At 39.9% G+C, this 22,093-nt stretch overlaps 1 protein-coding gene across 1 annotated transcript in view; it reads left to right on the top strand.

Moving 5' to 3' along the window:
• The first annotated feature begins 20,596 nt into the window (after positions 1 to 20,596).
• The window catches only part of TAFA4 (TAFA chemokine like family member 4), a 149,900-nt gene continuing 148,403 nt past the window's right edge, over positions 20,597 to 22,093 (top strand). The window contains exon 1 of the mRNA XM_075832402.1: positions 20,597 to 21,087. The gene's annotated coding sequence lies outside the window, so the exon portion shown is untranslated. The remainder of the gene's footprint in view (positions 21,088 to 22,093) is intronic.

Here is a 22,093-nt window from a genome sequence, read left to right as displayed (position 1 = left end):
GGTGCGCACGTGATCGCCGATAGAAGCACAGGGTCGGGAGATGACGCCACGTTCGACAGCTGGAAGGGGAGCGTGGCGTTGCAATAGGTCCTATAGTATTCCAATGGGTTGCCTCTATGATACATACTCTCCTGAAGAGATCGGTGCCTTCTTTATCATGTCTAGCATGTCATGCCTATAGGGCGTAGAGCCTTTTTACTGTGCCTATGGATGATTTTCAATCACAATAGTTGTTTTCAGCTTTGGCAAAAGACATCTAAGAAGAAAGGGTAAAAAATGTCGCCCTCTCCACATTAGTCCTTTCAGGTGAATATTTTCCTATTTTCTTCTCTTTTGTATTTTCTAATAAATTCTGTTCAGGCTTCTATACAAATAGATGCTTGCATTCAAAAGCTGCTTTGAAAGGAGTTATCCTTTTAAAGACTCGGTGTAAGTATCTCAGCAACCTACGTGATGAATATTTTAATAGTTTCAAGTCTCGGAGAAAAAGCATCGGGATGATTTAATGTTATAAACAAAATGTTTTGTGGGATTTAATGTGTGAAGATGGACAGTGTTGGCTTCTAAGCCCCTGAGAGGTGTACTTTGCATGATATATCCACTCGATGCCTTTTACATAAAAATACTTTTCCAATAACCACAAATTCCTCCTGTGATTTGCCTTCTTGCTGGCAGCAATGCTGAGCTGAATGTCGTTTTCTGCTCGGTATCCTGCTCTGTATTCCTGTTTTGCACAAGTCACAGTTTATCAAGGCAATTAAATTCAATAGATCAGCTTCAGTAATTTACAAGAGGATATTTTGGAGCAAATTTATTTCTTCGTTTTCTACCATGTTTTACATCTGCCTAAACCGTGTAATACGAAGGCAGCAGATACTTGAAATGACTAAGGGTATGTGCACACACACTAATTACGTCCGTAATTGACGGACGTATTTCGGCCGCAAGTCCCGGACCGAACACAGTGCAAGGAGCCGGGCTCCTAGCATCATACTTATGTACGATGCTAGAAGTCCCTGCCTCGCTGCAGGACAACTGTCCCGTACTGTAATCATGTTTTCAGTACGGGACAGTTGTCCTGCAGCGAGGCAGGGACTTCCAGCATCGTACATAAGTATGATGCTAGGAGCCCGGCTCCTTGCACTGTGTTCGGTCCGGGACTTGCGGCCGAAATACGTCCGTCAATTACGGACGTAATTAGTGTGTGTGCACATACCCTTAAAGTGCAACTTCACCTTTAGACAAGTTAAGGCTAATAGCCCTAAAATATAAAAATATACCACTTTGTAATACATCTTAATGACCGATTTTGCCTCCTTAGCCCATAAACACCCCTAAAGTGCACAGAATAAACCCTTTTTTATAGTCAAATCTCCATAAGCTCCGCCTCTTTGTGGTCTCATTTGCTGGACAGCTGCTTCCTGTCTCATATGTCATACAGCAGGCTGCAGTAACTGAAAAGAACCATCTCAGCAGCAGGAAGAAAAGGAGGACTGAGGAGACATTACAGCCTAGAGTGGTGAAAGGGGGGAGGAGAAATGGCTGACTTATTGTAGGAGGAAATCGATCTCATACAGCAGGGGGGAGGGGAGAGTGTGTAGTATGTGGCACAATGCAGTCTGCGGTTTTTAGTTAGTGACCACAAAGCGGCGGGGAGGGGAGTGTTTGCAGCACTTATCACTTAAAAGGGAATGCCCATTGGGCTCTAATTTTGTCCCCTTCTTCACACCGTAGTCTCAAAGATTATCTCCTTTATTCATTAACTGTAAGTGTGACCATAAACGGGGCTAATGCAAATGCGATGGGGCCTGTGGAGAGCAAGAATGTAGTGCTTTCATGGTAGGCATTGAAGGGAAGGACGATGGGACAGCATGTTCATAAGTTCACAAAGGAGAGGATGGATGAAGGAACCCGGTTCTCCGTCCCGCCTCACACATAGCACAAACCTGTAAAGATTCCCTTGTCTTTTCTATGCCCTGTACCCCACCCGTTTGGCTCGCCCCCTATTACCTCTCTATCTTTCGCTCTTGGAAGTACTGTACATCTTCAGGATCTCCCCTGAATGGGGCTTATTTGCCTCAAAATACATGTGGCTTTTAGCTGATTATTTTTGATGATGTTTTAGGCTTCGTTCACATCTGCATCAGGGCTCCGTTCACGGGTTCCGTTGGACCTTTCCGTTAGGGGAACCCATAAACGGAATCCAAACTGAAACAATAGGTTTCCGTTTGCATCACCATTGATTTCAATGGTGACGGATCCAGTGCAAATGGTTTCCGTTTGTCACCGTTGTGTAAGGCCTCATGCACACGACCGTAGCCATGTGACCGGCCGTGATTTTCGGGTCGGCCGGCAGCGGACTGTCAGCCGCGAGCCGCCCGCAAATCGCGGGCCATGCACATGGCCGCGGCCATTATTTTCAATGATCCTGAACCGTGAAAACCACGGGCGTGTGCATGGCCCCATAGGAATGAATGGGGCCGCAATTCTCCCGTGCATTTTCGGGGGAATTGCAGCCGCAAAAGCACGTTCGGGTGCATGGGGCCTAAGGGTTCCGTAATTTTGATGGAATCAATACTGTAGTCGACTGCGTTTGTCATTCCGTCAAAATGACGGAACCCTTACACAACGGGGACAAACAGAAACCATTTGCACCGGATCCATCACCATTGTAATCAATAGTGATGCAAACAGAAACCTATGGTTTCCGTTTGTTTCAGTTTGAGATTCCGTTTATGGATTCTCCTAACGGAAAGATCAGACAGAACCCATGAATGGAGTCCTGATGCAGATGTGAACGAAGCCTTACTTTATAAGTTTATAATCATTCTGCCCTTTCTTTCCATGCACTGACTTACTGCTTAGCTTGTGCTGCAGTGTGAAGCATGGCGAAGAGGCAAAGCAGCAGCTTGACCTAAATTTCAGAATACCTCAAACTCCATTAGACAATGCATCTAAGCTACAGTCACTGAACCTACCAGCGTCTTAAAAGATCTGAGATTAAAAAAACAACAACGCCGAAGGTCTAAATAGCAGGCGGGCATCACTCTCAGGCTTTGTTCTCACAACGCAGATTTGCTGCAGATTTTGCATGTATTTTTTCAGCCAAAACTAGGAACTGAATCTAAACAGAAGAGATATGTAAAAGAAGGCCTTATTGGTCTGCTCTTCTTGATCCAATTTTGGTTTTGGCTTAAAAAATGCATGTAAAATTTGCAGCAAACCCGGCCTATGTGTTTTTGAAGTATATTTTTAGGCGTTTTTTCTAAGCGTTTTTTTAAGCGTGTATGGGAAATAGGAAAAATCAGCCCGTAAAACGCTTCAAGAAGTGACATGTCGCTTCCTTTTTTAAAGACTGTATTTTTACGAGGTTTTTTTAAATTTAGCAGCAAAAAAAATATGCCTCTTATGAACTACACAGCGTATTTCTAAATTAAATCAATGGGAAGCGGTTTGCAGGTGTTTTTCAAGTGTACATCGAAGCGTAATACAATCGCTCTACACTCAGAAAACCGCCTGAAAATATACCGTGTGAACATGGCCTTAAGTAGTGACCATATCATCTCCTTTAAATGCCAATGTTTTTGTTTGAGGTTATGTATGTCATTTATATTAATCCAGATGATTTTACGGCAAAAAAACCCATAACCTTTAAGAAGCCATACATCAGGATTATACATGAATAGATTTCAGTTCATGTTCTGCCCATTAGAAGTTTACTAAGAATACAGTGACCTTCGTAGTTTAGAAACTTTACTTGCTGTAATATCCCATAATAAGCCATTAAAAGGTGCAACACCCCACATTATAATTACCACATAATTGACACAAACCATTACCATGATAATACTATTGATATAATGTTCCAGTTGTATCTTCTGTAATAGATATTTGTGTACATATCGTTTATTTTCTGAAAAAGGTCACACTACAACTATGCTGCTCAGTGCTTTTATCGAAGAGCTGAGATGTCAGCATGACACCATAGGGTTAAAGGCTATGGACACCTTTGACAGGGGTGTTTTGTTTTTAATGAAAATGTGTATCAGTGTGATTGGTGCAACTTTCTAAATACATTTTATTAAAAATGATTTTAACTTTTTGAGCTACAGCTGCTTTGTATCCTATATACAGAACAGCTGTATCTAGCACTGAATCCTGTACCCGTCAGCTCAGCGGGACTGACGGGTTTAGTGTCAGCGGGTCCTGCGTGTCTCTGACACGCAGGATCGAGCTGTTACCGATCACATAGGGGCAGCACTACCAAATAAAGTAAGTTCATAACTCGATGTGATAGATTACAGGTGGATCCCGCGGAACTGACGGATTCAGTGAACAGCGCTAGATACAGCTGCTTTGTATACAGGATACAAAGCAGCTGTCTCTCAAAAAGTAGAAAGAATTTTAAATAAAATGTATTTGGGAAGTTGCACCAAACACACTGATACACAATTTTATTAAAAAGAAACAAAAAAAAAACAACGATGTCAAAGGTGGTACACAGCCTTAAAAGATAATTTGGGACATTTTGGCATTGGTGCAAACCTTCCCCCTCATCCATGCCTAGATTTATCAGTAGACATAGTACACCTTATGGCTGAGTTCACAGTGGAGACGGATACGCTGCGTAAAAGCACGCAGCGTATCCACCTTGTGCACCGCAGGGAATTCCGGGCGAATAACCGCACCAAACTGTGGTGCATTTTTTCGCCTGGAATGTCCGCTGCGGAAAACTGCCCGGCTTCCTGCGATGACGTCCTTGTGGAAGGAACACAGACTTCTGGGTAAGTATGAGACTTTTTTTCTCTGAGTTGAGTTTTTTGCGGCAGAATCGCTGTGAATCCGCTGCAAAAACGCAACAACTGCTATTTGCGGTGGGATTTACATCCCCATTGAATTCAATAAGGAAAACCCGTAAAAATAAGCAGCATTTACGCAAATATAATTGACATGCTGCGGAATAAAATTCCTCACCGCATGTCAATTTCTGAGCTGTTTTTGCGCTTAGTATTTACGCAGCGTGTGGAGATTTTTTCTCTCTCATCCACTTTGCTGCTACTGTTTTACGCTGTGGATTTTCCGCACCGAATTCCGTTGCGGAAAATTCGCAGTATTTACGCAACGTGTGTACTGACTTTATATCCTCTTTCTATATTTAATTATGTAGTAGAGCCGATTTTGTCATTTGGGGTAGTATGTGTTTTTCATAGTGATAAAGCTCTGTTCACATTACGCGTGAGCCTTCCGTCAGTAGCGTCTGACATATACCTCTGCTAGAAGGCATACAGCGTCATAGGTCGCCCATAGCCCCATGTTAAATATATATCAGGCAATATAAGTTTTTTGGGGATGCCTCTGCTTTTTTTATACAGAATTTTTTTTTTAAAAAAAGTACTCCGATATACACCAGGCTAAAATCTTTTGGTCCCTGTTGGGTGAATGGAACTCTATGGTTACGTTCGGCATCTAAGCCAGGCGCTTATCCCGGTGTATACGCCAATTGTAGGACTCAAATGTGAACAGAGCCTTAGAATAATGGTACATTTAGCACAACTCGTACATATTAGACACATTTACTCAACCTCATAGCTGTCGAACATGTGCGGGATCATATCGTACCATAAAGTGGTTTAGCCATGCCCCGTTTATGTATTTTCATACAAGTCCCATAACAACATGAGAAACAACGCACGTCTTTCATAAATATGGTGCATGTCATTTTATTGATATTGTGATATCACCATTTGCTTCACCGAATGGCAAAACTCACCTCTGCTACATCTGATAGAAGCTCAACTACATCTCTTTCTCTACATCTCTGTGCCCATGGGAAGTAAATACACTGAGGTCTTGTAATGGTTGCAGTCAGATTCCTTGTGTGACCAGTCCCCGCAGACGCAGCTGTATGTGGTCATTCTCATGGGGTTAGACCTTCTTCAGGCTTTTTATCTATTTTTAGGCTTACAAACAAGCTTTTATGTAGTCTGAAGGTGATAAAGCGGGATATTTTATTTAGATGGGCAGTTTATACTATATGAAATAATAAAATGAAGCACCAGTGTGGATCCACGCTAGGTAATATACAAGAGAATTGCATTTTAAAGGGAATATATCACCTATATATTTTTTTTAAACCAGAAGGTAAAACATAATATTTTTTTCTTATTGTCGATTCTACTTTTTTTAAATTCCATTCTATTATTTTTATTCTACTTTCTTTACAAGATTATGGGGGTAGCCATCTTGGCTGAACTTCGGTTGACAGCATTTAGAGATTTGCTTTACAGCAGCCACATGGACCATAGGAACCTGTGAACAAGAGGGGACCCATTGACTTCTAAGGGAAAGTTATCTAGACATGATCTGTGACTTGTGCAGTGGTCATTATGCAGGGAGGAGGAGGGGAGCTGTGTCCATCACTTATTGTCAATGGTGGATGCTGTGTTATCTATATATAGGTGTTACCTGTCAGTGTAATCCTGCCTGTGATGATAATGAGATGATGCTGAGAAGTGATCTCTACAGAACAGGAAGGATCAGTCTATTATGAATGGTGGATCCTGTGTGGTCTATATAAAGGTGTTACCTATCATTGTATGACTGCCTGTGATGATAATAAGATGACTGCTGAGAAGTGAAATCTACAGAACAGGAAGTGTCTGTCTTTTGTGAGGCCCAGTGGCCAGAGGGAGAACTGCAGGATTTCAAGATATTTTTTTAAAATATATAGATAATGACATTTAACATGGTTTTATTCTTCATGTCTTTGCCACAATTTTTTAGGAATTCATTAGTATAGTTAGTAATACCATAAAACAAAATTATTAGCACAATAAGAACACTAATAATAATATAATCAGTCTGATCTCTATGAAGAATAAAGAATACTACACAATGTCGCTCCAGTCACGGTGAAGATGAAAAGCCAGAATTGGGTCCTTCGAGGCAAAAGCCAAGCTCAGAATTGCTTATGAAAGAGACACATGTTTGAAGTCATATGAGATCGGATCAACTTATGCTGCCCAGCAGGGAAGTGACTTGATATTCAACAATATTTTCCAGGTACGGTGGCAGCATCCATGATGCTAATGAAAGCAGCCATTTTTCATCACCAGACAGTCTGTGTATTTTCTTGAAAATATTTGTAAAGTCATATAAATACTATATTTTTAAAATGTATATTGATTATCAGAATGAAAGATATATACTCAACATGCAAAAAGTATATACATCACATCCATATGTGCTGGGTGAACATTTAACTCCAAAACTAAGGGCATTAAAGGAACACTCTGGGCAAAACTTAGTTAACTGTGTCATGCCTAATGAATGTCTTGAGGGGGTGGAGCATAACACATGAATTTTCTGAATCCCTGTGTCAGGCACCGCCCCCTTAGGCTAGATATAACAGAGTATATCAGTTTTGCCCATCCTTTATGCCATCATCACACATGCAGTTTGTGGCGCAGATTTTGGCTCAGTCAATTCTATTAGTGGACCAAAAGGAAGGAAAGATATAAAGAAAAGACTGATGCATCTCCTTACTTTTGTGACCAGCCCTGTGTTTGGCTATAAAAAACTGAGCCAAGACCTGCATCAATACTGTGAGTGTGATCCTGGCCTTAAAGGGATTGTCCACTTTGGACAATCTCTACTTGTTAGAAAGATCCCTTGATAATGAGCAGATCACAAAGTGTCCCTTTGCTGGGATCCCCAGTCATCAGCTGTGGAAAAAGCTGGCATAAAGGCTAGATTCACGCGACCGAGTGCGAACTCAGACATAAAAAACTGCAGGTTTTCACGTCAGAGTTGCACCCGTGTGGGACCCGTTTTCGCGGATCCCTCATAGAATTGAGTCTATCAAGGGATCTGTGACAACAGAAGAAAATAGGACATGTCCTATTTTACAATGGACCCTTCACACAGTCCATTAAAACAACGGCCGTGTGAATGGCCCCATTGAAATACATGCGTCCGTGTGATGGCCGTTGTTTTAATGGATGTCACACAGACGTATGCAACGTTTGTCTGAATAAGCCGTAAGTGTTAAATTTTCCTGAAGCGCCACCACAGGAGAAATTAAGCATTACACAGTGTCCAGTCAAATCAATGGGTTGTCTGGTAATACAGGACAAGTCCCCTGAGCGAGAGACACTTTCCCATTTCCCGGGACATGAGGCCGACACTCGGACCGTTTTTCACGGCCCGAACTCGGTCGTGTGCAAGGGGTGTAAAGGGGTTGTCCGATCCAGACAAATCCTTACTACATGGCCTGATGGGGTGTGTTTATGTAAAAGAAGGCAATCCTTTGCTTAGGAACCCCCTTTTATCAGCCAAAGCCCTCAATTCTGTAGAACCTCTACTGCAGTGAAATACAAAGAATGGTGAGCCCCATAGCAAATATAAAAATGAGGCCCCTTTCAGGTGCTGCTTGACACCACCACACTCGTAACCATAGAAGGATTCGATACTCCGTCCCATCTTCATTACTTTTTTTTTTTAACACTTTCAACGTTGTGGTTTGCCAACATTGCCGTATTCCTTTCTCAACACCAATAAAAATGGAGGCAAGACCAACCTAAAATGGGCCCGTTCCCTCCAGGGGCACCATAGCTGCGGCATGGGATGCCTCTATGGTACGTATACCCTAGACGTCCACTGAAATGAATGGACACCGACTGATTTCATTGGCTGCTGTACAATGCTCTTGCGCAGAACTCCTCCCGATAGCTCCCAGCATGATTACCTTGTCTAGGGCCATAAACTGTATACAAACCGGGGAACACACTTTCCATATATCTTCTATTTTGGACAATCATCTGCCTCCAAGCCAAACTGTGCCCAGATGGCCTTATAGATTTTGGGCAAGTGGCCACCACCTGTAATGTATTAAAACCAGCAAAATACTGGCCGGGTCAAATATCGTTCTGTCGGAGGTCTTGATGATTGCCCAACACAAGGGATATAATCTTTAGGTAAAACGTATATGGGTAGTTATATACTTATCATGCTGCAATATAAAGGGTTAATCTCGTACATTTCAGTACAACATACAATATTATCTGCCAGACATTTGTTATAAAAGTGAGAAAAAAAGAACAGCAGAATAAAGGAGAACAAGAAATCACATAGGTAGGGTGCAGTTGTTAATTACGGTATTCAGTGAAAGGTCACATTGAAAGCATTGTGCAATTATCACATCTACCTTCCTATGTTTTCCTACCAGGATCCCCGCTGCGAGTTCAGAGCCGCACACCGGCCTGAAACTCCTCTCCCCTGTACTTCTGTTCCACATAATCTAATTCATCATGAAAAAAGTTTCTGTCAACAAATGACCTTTATGTTTTATAATGATTCATCAAATTTCCTTCTGACAATAATGGATGCTGTGTGGATTAATTGCTGTAAATGCCTTGTTAGTAGAAGCCTTTTGACAAATTGTGAGCAGTTCCTGAGGCTTATTGAGTAAGAAAAAATTAAATAAAAGAAACAGCGCCACTCTTGTCCATAGGCTGTGCCTGGTATTGCATGTTAGCTCCATTCACTTTAATGACCTGCAATACCAGACAAAAAAAAATGGACAAGAGTGACGCTGTTTTTGGCCAAAAAAAGCAAATCATTTTGATAACCTTGGAGAACCCCTTTAATGAGCAGATCAATTAGCTTAGCATTAAAAGCTAGTGGAGCAGAAAGCAATGCACTGACAACTTCAGGTAGGGGCCATGGGCCTAACTGTAGCCATAAAGGCCATAGAGGCTGCTATGGGGCTCCGCAGGCTCAGGGGCCCACTGAGGTGCAAGAATATTGTTCCATTGTGTAGGGGCAAAAAATAGAGAGGTGTCTTTCTACCACCGAGTGTAATATATGGGTTCTCCTTAGTGCATAAGATCTGATATGCCACTACTCCACCCCTTGATTGCTGGTGAAATAAAAGTAGTTATCCTGATGTTTGAAGTATAACAGTACAGTTTACGGTCAACAAAGTGGGGGGCCATTCCTTACATTATTCTCGGGCCCTTTAAATTCTGGTCTTGCTCCTGCACTGGGCTCAGACTCTGGGTCACTGCATGAGTGCTGGACCATTTGGGTCACCTGTACGGTGTACATACCATAGAGGCAGCCTACAGAAGCTTTTGAAGAAAGGGGGACCAGTCTTAGTTGGCCCTTTTGCTATTGGGATTGCATGAACCTCTGCAGGACTCCCCTCTACAGAGGAACTGCATTATTAGCAAATGAGGGGGTAGAGAGTTGTCCCGAGGGTCATGGAAAGCGGGTGGAAGGGGAAAAAAACATCAGGCCTTTTTGTCCTGGGTGGCAAATCCAAGCACCATAATGGGGAGCCCAGTTTCATCTATGTTATGGGGCCCCCTCTCTCCTGGTGAAACTGTTCTGGAAACCCCCACTTGAAAAAAGTTAACTACAGTTCAGGTGGCATAGAAATACCATTCCTAACATGCCCTACACTGGGCATGCATAAGACTGGGCAGAGGGGAGCGATCAGTCACTGATCACCTCCTTACTTCCTGGTGTTAACCCTCAGTAGTTCCTGTGTGCAGGACACATATCCTCATGTTAGTATCAGCTCCCTTAATCGTCTCATGACCAGATTTTCAACCTCTGGAAGTAAATATTGAAGGTTCTCATTCACTGACAGCAAGCTGAAAGTTCAAAATACGTGATGAATTCATACAAAAAGTATATTAAAAAATTGATCCACCGCCTACTACCGCCCTGGTCTCCCCATGTGTGTGCCCGACATTGCTACAGGCTTGCATATATATATATATACACACACACACACACACACACACACACACACACACACACATACAATATACATTTACGATTTGTTCACTAAATTAAAAAGTAACTCTTGTAGGAATAAATAACTATTTGAATTACAAAGCCGAGCGACACAAAAAAGCATGACTATCAATGTATTAAATATAAGCAAAGACAAATTCTGTGACTCTTTTCATTACAGTGATTAGAAACTGCCTTTAATCAGATATAATCACCCCGTTTAGGGACTTCCTATACTCAGTGCTCCAAATACGATCCAACAGATACAAATCTCCTAATCCTTGGTTAACACAGAAAGAAATGAAGAGACAACAGATGGAACTTGATTAGTCGTTCCTCTGTAGTGGTGCGGGGAGGCTGCCGCTGCGAGACATGGTGGTGGAGGTGATGGGGGAGGGAAGGGGGGTCTATCATTTCTTATAAGACCAAGGGAGGCTTAGGAAATTGGTTATAGTTGTTGGTATGTTATACTGGGAACATCGACTCTTCTATAGAAGGCTGAGACCACATGGCGCTTGTAGGATGTGTCACCCACTATAGCAGGGAATGGTTTATCTATACACTTCACCAGCACTTCCAGTCCCAGACACTGGCGGTCATGGGAAGAAGATGGCCACACTGGGCCGACAAACATATGTTGACACACATATAGATAGAGCAAGGAAGCCTAAGTGCAAACTAATACAATATCCAAAAATGCGAACACTGCGAACACTAATGACACCTAAACACTATAAATAAATACATATGCATTGCTGCTAAATCTACTTACATTAGTGAGGTTCCTAGCACACATTTTGATCAAATTGTGTGAGCCCACCTGCCACGACATTGCGACCTCTATAAGATGGGTCCCTACGCTGCTCATACCCCCAGAACTGGGACTAAGCCTACTTATATCTGGGGTTGGTAGGAACCATCCCAAGGTCCAACAAAATGGATAGATAGATAGATAGATAGATAGATAGATAGATAGATAGATAGATAGATAGATAGATAGATAGATAGATAGATATGAGATACAAATATTTACTTTACAACTTCTCTCATATTTAAAGTGACCTCAAACAGAACACATTGAATCCATAGGAAAATGTTATTTTTCTAAATAAAACCAAAGTCACCTACTCAGTCACTTCAGATCTTATAAAACGTATGTATTTTGTTTATTTAGGGATAGAAATTGTGTCACCGAGTCTTGAGGTGCAGATTTGTAAACCTGCAGGCGATGGAGTGACAGAAGCATACATCTCCTTCTCTAAAGTAATTGTAATCATGTAGTCACCTAATCTTCTCTTTTTACCTCCGCTGCTCTCATGTCTAATCTGAGTGACTCAGACATTTCATTCTGTACTTTCATTCTATGATAGATAGTTTTTAGATAGCTAGATAGATAGAGATACTTTCGGTGTCAACATATCTATTATTTCTATCTATCTATCTATCTATCTATCTATCTATCTATCTATCTATCTATCTATCTATCTATCTATCTATCTATCTATCTATCTATCTATCTATCTATCTATCTATCTATCTACCTAATCTCATATCTATCAATCTGATCTCATATCTATCAATCTGATCTCATATCTATCAATCTGATCTCATATCTATCAATCTGATCTCATATCTATCAATCTGATCTCATATCTATCAATCTGATCTCATATCTATCAATCTGATCTCATATCTATCAATCTGATCTCATATCTATCAATCTGATCTCATATCTATCAATCTGATCTCATATCTATCAATCTGATCTCATATCTATCAATCTGATCTCATATCTATCAATCTGATCTCATATCTATCAATCTGATCTCATAGCTATCAATCTGATCTCATAGCTATCAATCTGATCTCATATCTATCAATCTGATCTCATATCTATCAATCTGATCTCATAGCTATCAATCTGATCTCATATCTATCAATCTGATCTCATATCTATCAATCTGATCTCATATCTATCAATCTGATCTCATATCTATCAATCTGATCTCATATCTATCAATCTGATCTCATATCTATCTATCTATCTATCTATCTATCTATCTATCTATCTATCTATCTATCTATCTATCTATCTATCTATTCTCATATCTATCTGTCTTTCCATCTACCTACCGTTTTCTTCAATAATATAAAACTATACACATAGCAATCATATAGTGACATACAGTTTGGATCCCAGTAGGATGTTGTAGGAACAATGACGTGCACACCTAGGCCAAGAGCTGATATTCCTGCAGCCCCACTGTATAAGTAGTGTAACCTCTCCCCTTACATCTACTCTATTTGGAATCTGTTGTAATGGAGTCATAACACCTGACCGGCCATAAAGGAGCCATGATCACTTTATATTGCAATTTGGATGTAAAACAGTGGAGCGCACTGAACACAACACGCACCCCGCACACAGAGGTTAGGTTTGTGTTTGTTAAGTGCTGAAATCCGATTTGCCCTTTGAAATGTGATACACTACATTCAACATAAAAAATAAATGCATGGCTGTCATGGAGGTAAAATCTGACTCCTGTTACATTGTGGCTGAATGTAACACTGGTAACTGAGGATGAATGAAATGGACAGAACTTGATACAATTATAAGAAGTGACCAGAGCTCAGCGCCTCCAGCTGAAAGCCTCAAAACCATTAAAAGTATCAATAACTTGTATATTAGTTCTTCTACCTGCTCAAATCTGAATTCTCATCTTTAGGGGGCAGTATTATAGTAGTCATATTCATGTACATATGGGGCAGTATTATAGTAGTTATATTCTTGTACATAGGGGGCAGTATTATAGGAGTTATATTTTTGTACATAGTGGGCAGTATTATAGTAGTCACATTCTTGTACATAGGGGGCAGTATTAAAGTAGTCATATTCTTGTACATAGGGGGCAGTATTATATTAGTTATATTCCTGTACATAGAGGGCAGTATTATAGTAGTTATATTCTTGTATATAGGGGGCAGTATTATAGTAGTTATAGTCTTGGGCTGTATTATAGTAGTAGTTATATTCTTGTTAATAGGAACAGTATTATAGTAGTTATATTCTTGTATATAGGGGCAGTATTATAGTAGTTATATTCTTGTTAATAGGAGCAGTATTATAGTAGTTATATTCTTGTATATAGGAGCAGTATTATAGTAGTCATATTCTTGTACATAGGATCAGTATTATAGTAGTTATATTCTTGTATATAGGAGCAGTATTATAGTAGTTATATTCTTGTACATAGGGGGCAGTATTATAGTAGTTATATTCTTGTACATAGGGGGCAGTATTATAGTAGTTATATTCTTGTACATAGGGGGCTGTATTATAGTAGTTATATTCTTTCACATAGGGGGCAGTATTATAGTAGTTAAATTCTTGTACATAGGGGGCAGTATTATAGTAGTTATTCTTGTACATAGGGGCAGTATTATAGTAGTCATATTCTTGTATATAGGGGCAGTATTATACTAGTTATATTCTTGTATATAGGAGGCGGTATTATACTAGTTATATTCTTGTATATAGGGGCAGTATTATAGTAGTTATATTGTTGTACATAGGGGGCAGTATTATAGTAGTTATACTCTTGTATATAGGGGCAGCATTATAGTAGTTATATCCTTGTACATAGGAGGCAGTATTATAGTAGTTATATTCTTGTATATAGGGGGCAGTATTATAGTAGTTATATTCTTGTATATAGGGGCAGTAGGCAGTATTATAGTAGTTATATTCTTGTACATAGGATCAGTATTATATTAGTTATATTCTTGTACATAGGGGGCAGTATTATAGTAGTTATATTCTTGTATATAGAGGGTAGTATTAAAGTAGTCATATTCTTGTACATAAGGGGCAGTATTATAGTAGTTATATTCTTGTATATAGAGGGTAGTATTATAGTAGTTATATTCTTGTACATAGGGGGCAGTATTATAGTAGTTATATTCTTGTATATAGGGGGCAGTATTATAGTAGTTATATTCTTGTATATAGAGGGTAGTATTATAGTAGTTATATTCTTGTACATAGGGGGCAGTATTATAGTAGTTATATTCTTTCACATAGGGGGCAGTATTATAGTAGTCATTCTTGTACCTAGGGGGCTATAGAATAGTAGTTATATTTTGTACATAGGGGGCAGTATTATATTAGTTATATTCTTGTACATAGGTGGCAGTATTATAGTAGTTATAGTCTTGTATATAGGAGCAGTATTACAGTAGTTATATTCTTGTATATAGGGGGCAGTATTATAGTAGTTATATTTTTGTATATAGGGGCAGTATTCTAGTAGTTCTATTCTTATATATAGGAGCAGTATTATAGTAGTTTTATTCTTGTATATAGGGGGCAGTATTATAGTAGTTATATTCTTGTATATAGGGGGCAGTATTATAGTAGTTATATTCTTGTATATAGAGGGTAGTATTATAGTAGTTATATTCTTGTACATAGGGGGCAGTATTATAGTAGTTATATTCTTTCACATAAGGGGCAGTATTATAGTAGTCATTCTTGTACATAGGGGGCTATAGAATAGTAGTTATATTTTGTACATAGGGGGCAGTATTATATTAGTTATATTCTTGTACATAGGTGGCAGTATTATAGTAGTTATAGTCTTGTATATAGGAGCAGTATTACAGTAGTTATATTCTTGTATATAGGGGGCAGTATTATAGTAGTTATATTCTTGTATATAGGGGCAGTATTCTAGTAGTTCTATTCTTATATATAGGAGCAGTATTATAGTAGTTTTATTCTTGTATATAGGGGCAGTATTATAGTAGTTATATTCTTGTATATAGAGGGCAGTATTATAGTAGTTATATTCTTGTATATAGAGGCAGTATTATAGTAGTTATATTCTTGTATATAAGGGGCAGTATTATAGTAGTTATATTCTTGTATATAGGAGGCAGTATAATAGTAGTTATATTCTTGTATATAGGAGGCAGTATTATAGTAGTTATATTCTTGTACATAGGAGGCAGTATTATAGTAGTTATATTCTTGTATATAGAGGGCAGTATTATAGTAGTTCTATTCTTGTATATAGCAGCAGTATTATAGTAGTTATATTCTTGTATATAGGAGCAGTATTATAGTAGTTATATTCTTGTATATAGGAGCAGTATTATAGTAGTTATATACTTGTACATAGGGAGCAGTATTATAGTAGTTATATTCTTGTATATAGGGGCAGTATTATAGTAGTTCTATTCTTGTATATAGCAGCAGTATTATAGTAGTCATATTGTTGTACATAGGATCAGTATTATAGTAGTTATATTCTTGTACATAGGGGGCAGTATTATAGTAGTTATATTCTTGTACATAGGGGGCAGTATTATAGTAGTTATATTCTTTCACATAGGGGGCAGTATTATAGTAGTTAAATTCTTGTACATAGGGGGCAGTATTATAGTAGTCATTCTTGTACATAGGGGCAGTATTATAGTAGTTCTATTCTTGTATATAGCAGCAGTATTATAGTAGTCATATTGTTGTACATAGGATCAGTATTATAGTAGTTATATTCTTGTACATAGGGGGCAGTATTATAGTAGTTATATTCTTGTACATAGGGGGCAGTATTATAGTAGTTATATTCTTTCACATAGGGGGCAGTATTATAGTAGTTAAATTCTTGTACATAGGGGGCAGTATTATAGTAGTCATTCTTGTACATAGGGGCAGTATTATAGTAGTTCTATTCTTGTATATAGCAGCAGTATTATAGTAGTCATATTGTTGTACATAGGATCAGTATTATAGTAGTTATATTCTTGTACATAGGGGGCAGTATTATAGTAGTTATATTCTTGTACATAGGGGGCAGTATTATAGTAGTTATATTCTTGTACATAGGGGGCAGTATTATAGTAGTTATATTCTTTCACATAGGGGGCAGTATTATAGCAGTTATATTCTTGTACATAGGATCAGTATTATATTAGTTATATTCTTGTACATAAGGGGCAGTATTATAGTAGTTATATTCTTGTATATAGAGGGTAGTATTATAGTAGTTATATTCTTGTACATAGGGGTCAGTAATATAGTAGTTATATTCTTTTACATAGGGGGCAGTATTATAGTAGTTATATTCTTGTACATAGGGGGCAGTATTATAGTAGTCATTCTTGTACATAGGGGGCAATAGAATAGTAGTTATATTTTGTACATAGGGGGCAGTATTATATTAGTTATATTCTTGTACATAGGTGGCAGTATTATAGTAGTTATATTCTTGTATATAGGGGCAGCATTATAGTAGTTATATTCTTGTATATAGGGGGCAGTATTATAGTAGTTATAGTCTTGTATATAGGAGCAGTATTACAGTAGTTATATTCTTGTATATAGGGGGCAGTATTATAGTAGTTATATTCTTGTATATAGGGGCAGTATTCTAGTAGTTATATTCTATATAGGGGGCAGTATTATAGTAGTTATATTCTTGTATATAGGGGCAGTATTATAGTGGTTATATTCTTGTACATAGGAGTAGTACTATAGAAGTAATATTCTTGTATATAGGGGGCAGTATTATAGTAGTTATATTCTATTAGATAGGGGCGGTATTGTAGTAGTTATATTCTTGTATATAGGGGGCAGTATTATAGTAGTTATATTCTTGTATATAGGAGCAGTATTATAGTAGTTATATTCTTGTATATAGGGGCAGTATTATAGTAGTTATATACTTGTATATAGGGGGCAGTATTATAGTAGTTATATACTTGTATACAGGAGGAAGTTTTATAGTAGTAATATTCTATTATATATGGGCAGTATTATAGTAGTTATATTCATGTGCATAGGGGGCAGTATTATAGTAGTTATATTCTTGTACATAGGGGGCAGTATTATAGTAGTTATTTTCTTGTACAAAGGTTCAGTTTTACAGTATTTTTCCACTAGGGGGAAGTATTATGGTAATTATATTCTCTGTCATAGGAGTAAGTAGTAGTAAAATATTATAACCGTTATATTTTTGCCGTTTGGTCGAATGGATTTAAAAGGTTACAACCAATCTTTCCAGAAATGTGTTTAGAGCAGTTGACACAAATTTTCTCCCACTCCTATTGGTTGCTGATACACAGTGCATTACCCAGCAGGGGCCAACAATGAGTAAAGTGGAAAGCTCTTGCCAGAATAAAATGTTTAGGACCATCTGAAGCTGCCCATGTAATATATAACAAGAGAAGCACGAAAAGTGTGTCATGTGACATGCAATAACCAAATATTTCACACAGTGCTCCGAGCAATGCACATCTCAAGAGTCAACTTATCTTTGTTTGTCGTTAATGAGTTCAAATCCCAGAAAGGTGAATTGATTTTAAAATGCTGAATTTAATTAAAACAGTGAATGGTTATTAATATTGCATAAATAAGGCAGATTAGACCTTCCATAGGGTTGAATGTTCTAATTTGTCAGGTTTAAAGTTGACGTGTCAATAGGAATGAACATTCTTATCAGTTTATCATTACAGACCATTAGGGTCAGAAAACAATACGTTAGTAGGCTTTGCTTCTTTCTATTAAAAAAAAAACCTAAACACAAAGTTTGTCATATATACATTTTTTCCAATCTGTGGTTCCCTGTTATCAGCCATTTCAATCTAGTGGCTATGGTGTTCTCGAATGAGAATATTACTATAATTCCAGAAAAATTCCTGCCCCCTATGATCACGACTTTATCTCCCATATCTCCAGTGCTCAAAAAACATCTAGAAAGATAAAAATATTATCTATCTATCTATCTATCTATCTATCTATCTATCTATCTATCTATCTATCTATCTATCTATCTATCTATCCATTTATCTCATACCTATCCAGGGGCGTAACTAGGAAAGACTGGGCCCCATAGCAAACTTTTGACTGGGGCCACCGCTCCGCTGGGTAACACACAACCCCCCCTTGTAGATAGTGCCTCCCTATAGATTCCACCACACAGCACGCCCCCATAGATAGCACCACACACAGCCCCCTGTAGATAACGCCATACAGACCCCCCCTGTAGATAATGTCATATAGACCCCCTGTAGATAATGCCATACAGACCCCCCCTGTAGATAACGCCATACAGAGTCCCCCCTGTAGATAACGCCATACAGAACTGCCCTGTAGATAACACCATACTGAACCCCCCTGTAGATAACACCATAGTGAACCCCCGCTGTAGATAACGCCATACAGAGTCCCCCCTGTAGATAACGCCATACAAACCCCCTGTAGATAACACCATACAGACCCCTGTAGATAACGCCATACAGACCCCCCCTGTAGATAATGTCATATAGACCCCCTGTAGATAATGCCATACAGACCCCCCCTGTAGATAACACCATATAGCCCCCCTGTAGATAACGCCATACAGAGTCCCCCCTGTAGATAACGCCATACAGAACCGCCCTGTAGATAACACCATACTGAACCCCCCCTGTAGATAACACCATAGTGAACCCCCCCTGTAGATAACGCCATACAGAGTCCCCCCTGTAGATAACGCCATACAAACCCCCTGTAGATAACACCATACAGACCCCCCTGTAGATAACACCATACCGACCCCCCCTGTAGATAACGCCATACAGACCCCCCTGTAGATAACGCCATACAGACCCCCCTGTAGATAACGCCACACAGACCCCCCCTGCAGATAACGCCATACAGACCCCCCTGTAGATAACGCCACACAGACCCCCCCTGCAGATAACGCCATATAGCCCCCCCTGTAGATAACGCCATACCGACCCCCCTGTAGATAACAACATACTGAACCCCCCCAAAAAAAAAACGGCCTACAGTTTGTCCTATAAAAAACATGCATCCCCTATCCAAAGGATAGGGGATACATGCGTGATCGCTGGCAGCGATAAGGAGAACGGGGGACCGAAAGTCCCCCCAAGTTCTCCATGACTAACCTCTGACTTCCGGCGTCTGTGCAGTTCAATAAAAATGAACGGTGCGCTGGTCACGCATGCGCACAAGCGCGACCGGTGCGCAAGTCATTTCTATGGAGCTGCCGACACAGACCCCGGAAGTCCGAGGTGTGTCATGGAGAACTTCGGGGGACTTTCGGTCTCCCGTTCTCCTTATCGCTGGGCGTCCCAGCGATCACACATGTATCCCCTATCCTGTGGATTGGGGGATGCATGTCTTTTGTAGGAACAACCCCTTCAGTGGTGTCGCGCTGTAGCAGCCATAGCAGCTGCTAGCGGGCCCCGTAGCAGCTGCTACGGCTGCTATAGCGGTAGTTACGCCACTGTATCTATCTATCTATCTATCCATCTCTATCTATCTATCTATCTATCTATCTATCTATCTATCTATCTATCTATCTATCTATCTATCTATCTATCTATCCTTAATGTCCATAGGAATAAACAGAATATTAAAATAGCCAAAAAGTAGGTCAACAACAAAAAAAATCATCTTTATCATTTATCAGAGTTTCTTGATATCCCTAACCTATAAGTACAACATATATTATTTATTATTTAAAGGGAAAGCAGCAACCGAGCCCTCCAAGTCTCTCCATGTGTGATTGTCCAGGAGCATCATTAGTTAATATACCTAAGGTAACAGCAGCACAGCAGAGGATCCTAGGACTGGCGGAGTCTGTAATAGTGAGAAGGCAACATGACCCAGTGGTGAAGAGGAGGATATGAGGGAGCAGGGAGGAGCTGCAGGAGAATGATCTTTGTCTGCTCCAATCACTTGTATGTGAACACCAGGCTTGTTAGTGTCACTCTGGATTCAAAGCAAAGCATCTGTCTGGGGCTCACTCTGCTGGTCCAGGAGGCAAGGGGCAGCACAGGCAGCGGGCACTGCCCTATACCAAGGACCCAGGGACTGCTCCCAGCTGCAGAGCTGAAAGTGCTCCACAGCTGCCTACTGTATGCTCTTCACTGGCTATTACCCTATCATCCCTACATTGGCACTATTTGGGCACAGTTTATATGCATTGAGCTGGGATACAGTGCATGCACTTCAAGCCTGGATGCTGAATTCTGCTCTTGGCACATTTCTCTGATCAGCTGAGGATGAGACTATCAAGACACTTGGATCTGTCTGGGTGAGAGTAACTTTCTCATACACCCACACCATGAACATGCCAGCCGGAGTAAAGTGCTGAGACGCCAAACACTATGTGATCCTTAATCACCTACCGATTAACGGGCAAAATCATGGCACAAGGCTCTTGTCATCTCTCCCTTTGTTGCAGATGAAGAGTTACTGACCCTTCTCCATCAGTAAGTCATTGTGTTCTGTGTGATTTCTACCTGTCTAATTATTGACTGCACCCTCTGGGCAATTTAATAGAAAAAAAAGTTAAATGCACTTATGAATTCTTACATTGTTGCCTCCGTAGGGCATTTTTTTTCTGAATATGGCACTAATCGGGTTAAAGGGCCCCGTCTAGTATAATGCTGATAGCAGGCGCTCATGTATACAACATGTCGCAAGTTGGCGCATAGTGTAACCTGTCTCATGTGCGACTTTTACGTCATAAATCATAAGACATTTTTATGGATATTTCTCACATGGGACATTTTTACATCATCCTCATCATATTTCGGTGTTGACTTGCCACATGTTTACAGTGGAGTTCATAGCTGGGGGATCAGTATGTGCTAGGGCACTATGCTCACTCACGACATAGTGCATGCTACGCTGTATCAGTAGGACTATGGATTTATCTATAATTAATCTGGACTATAATTAATCTGCTAATAAACCATAATCTTTTGTTAATTTCTTTTTAGCCCTTGCCATTCATAATATTAAGACAGCAGAGTTAATCAGATGTAGCAGAGCTGAGTATGTAATGTGGTTTGTGCTTTTACATTGCACTCCGACAAACCTTCTGCACTTTTACGATGCAGATCCATAAGAGTTAAATTGCAAATTCAGCTCTACTACCCCATAAGAATGCTCTATGTGTATTATATACTCCCCCCCCCCCCCCCCCCCATGACTTGTGCTGGAAGAGATAGAAGAAGAGTCAGGTGCTGGAACCAGCTGTTCCTTCCACCGTCTGATCAAATGGAGGAGCTGCTTCCAGGACAGATGACCTCCCACCGCCTCTTCTCTCTGTGCCCACAAGGAAAGTGCCTGTAGGATCCCTCTCATTATCCCTTTATAGATCTGTCTGTGTCTCTAGTGTGAGGAGGTCCGCTCAGCCGGATGAGAGGAGTCGGATGGTGCAGGGACACTCTGGGCTTGAAGGCTGACGCACTCTTATGGGTGTATTGTGAG

Source organism: Rhinoderma darwinii, chromosome 7 (genome assembly GCF_050947455.1).
Source record: "Rhinoderma darwinii isolate aRhiDar2 chromosome 7, aRhiDar2.hap1, whole genome shotgun sequence".
In the NCBI taxonomy this organism is placed as follows: Eukaryota; Metazoa; Chordata; class Amphibia; order Anura; family Rhinodermatidae; genus Rhinoderma; species Rhinoderma darwinii.
The sequence above is the reverse complement of the archived record's forward strand: the minus strand, read 5'-3'. Positions and strand labels throughout refer to the sequence as shown.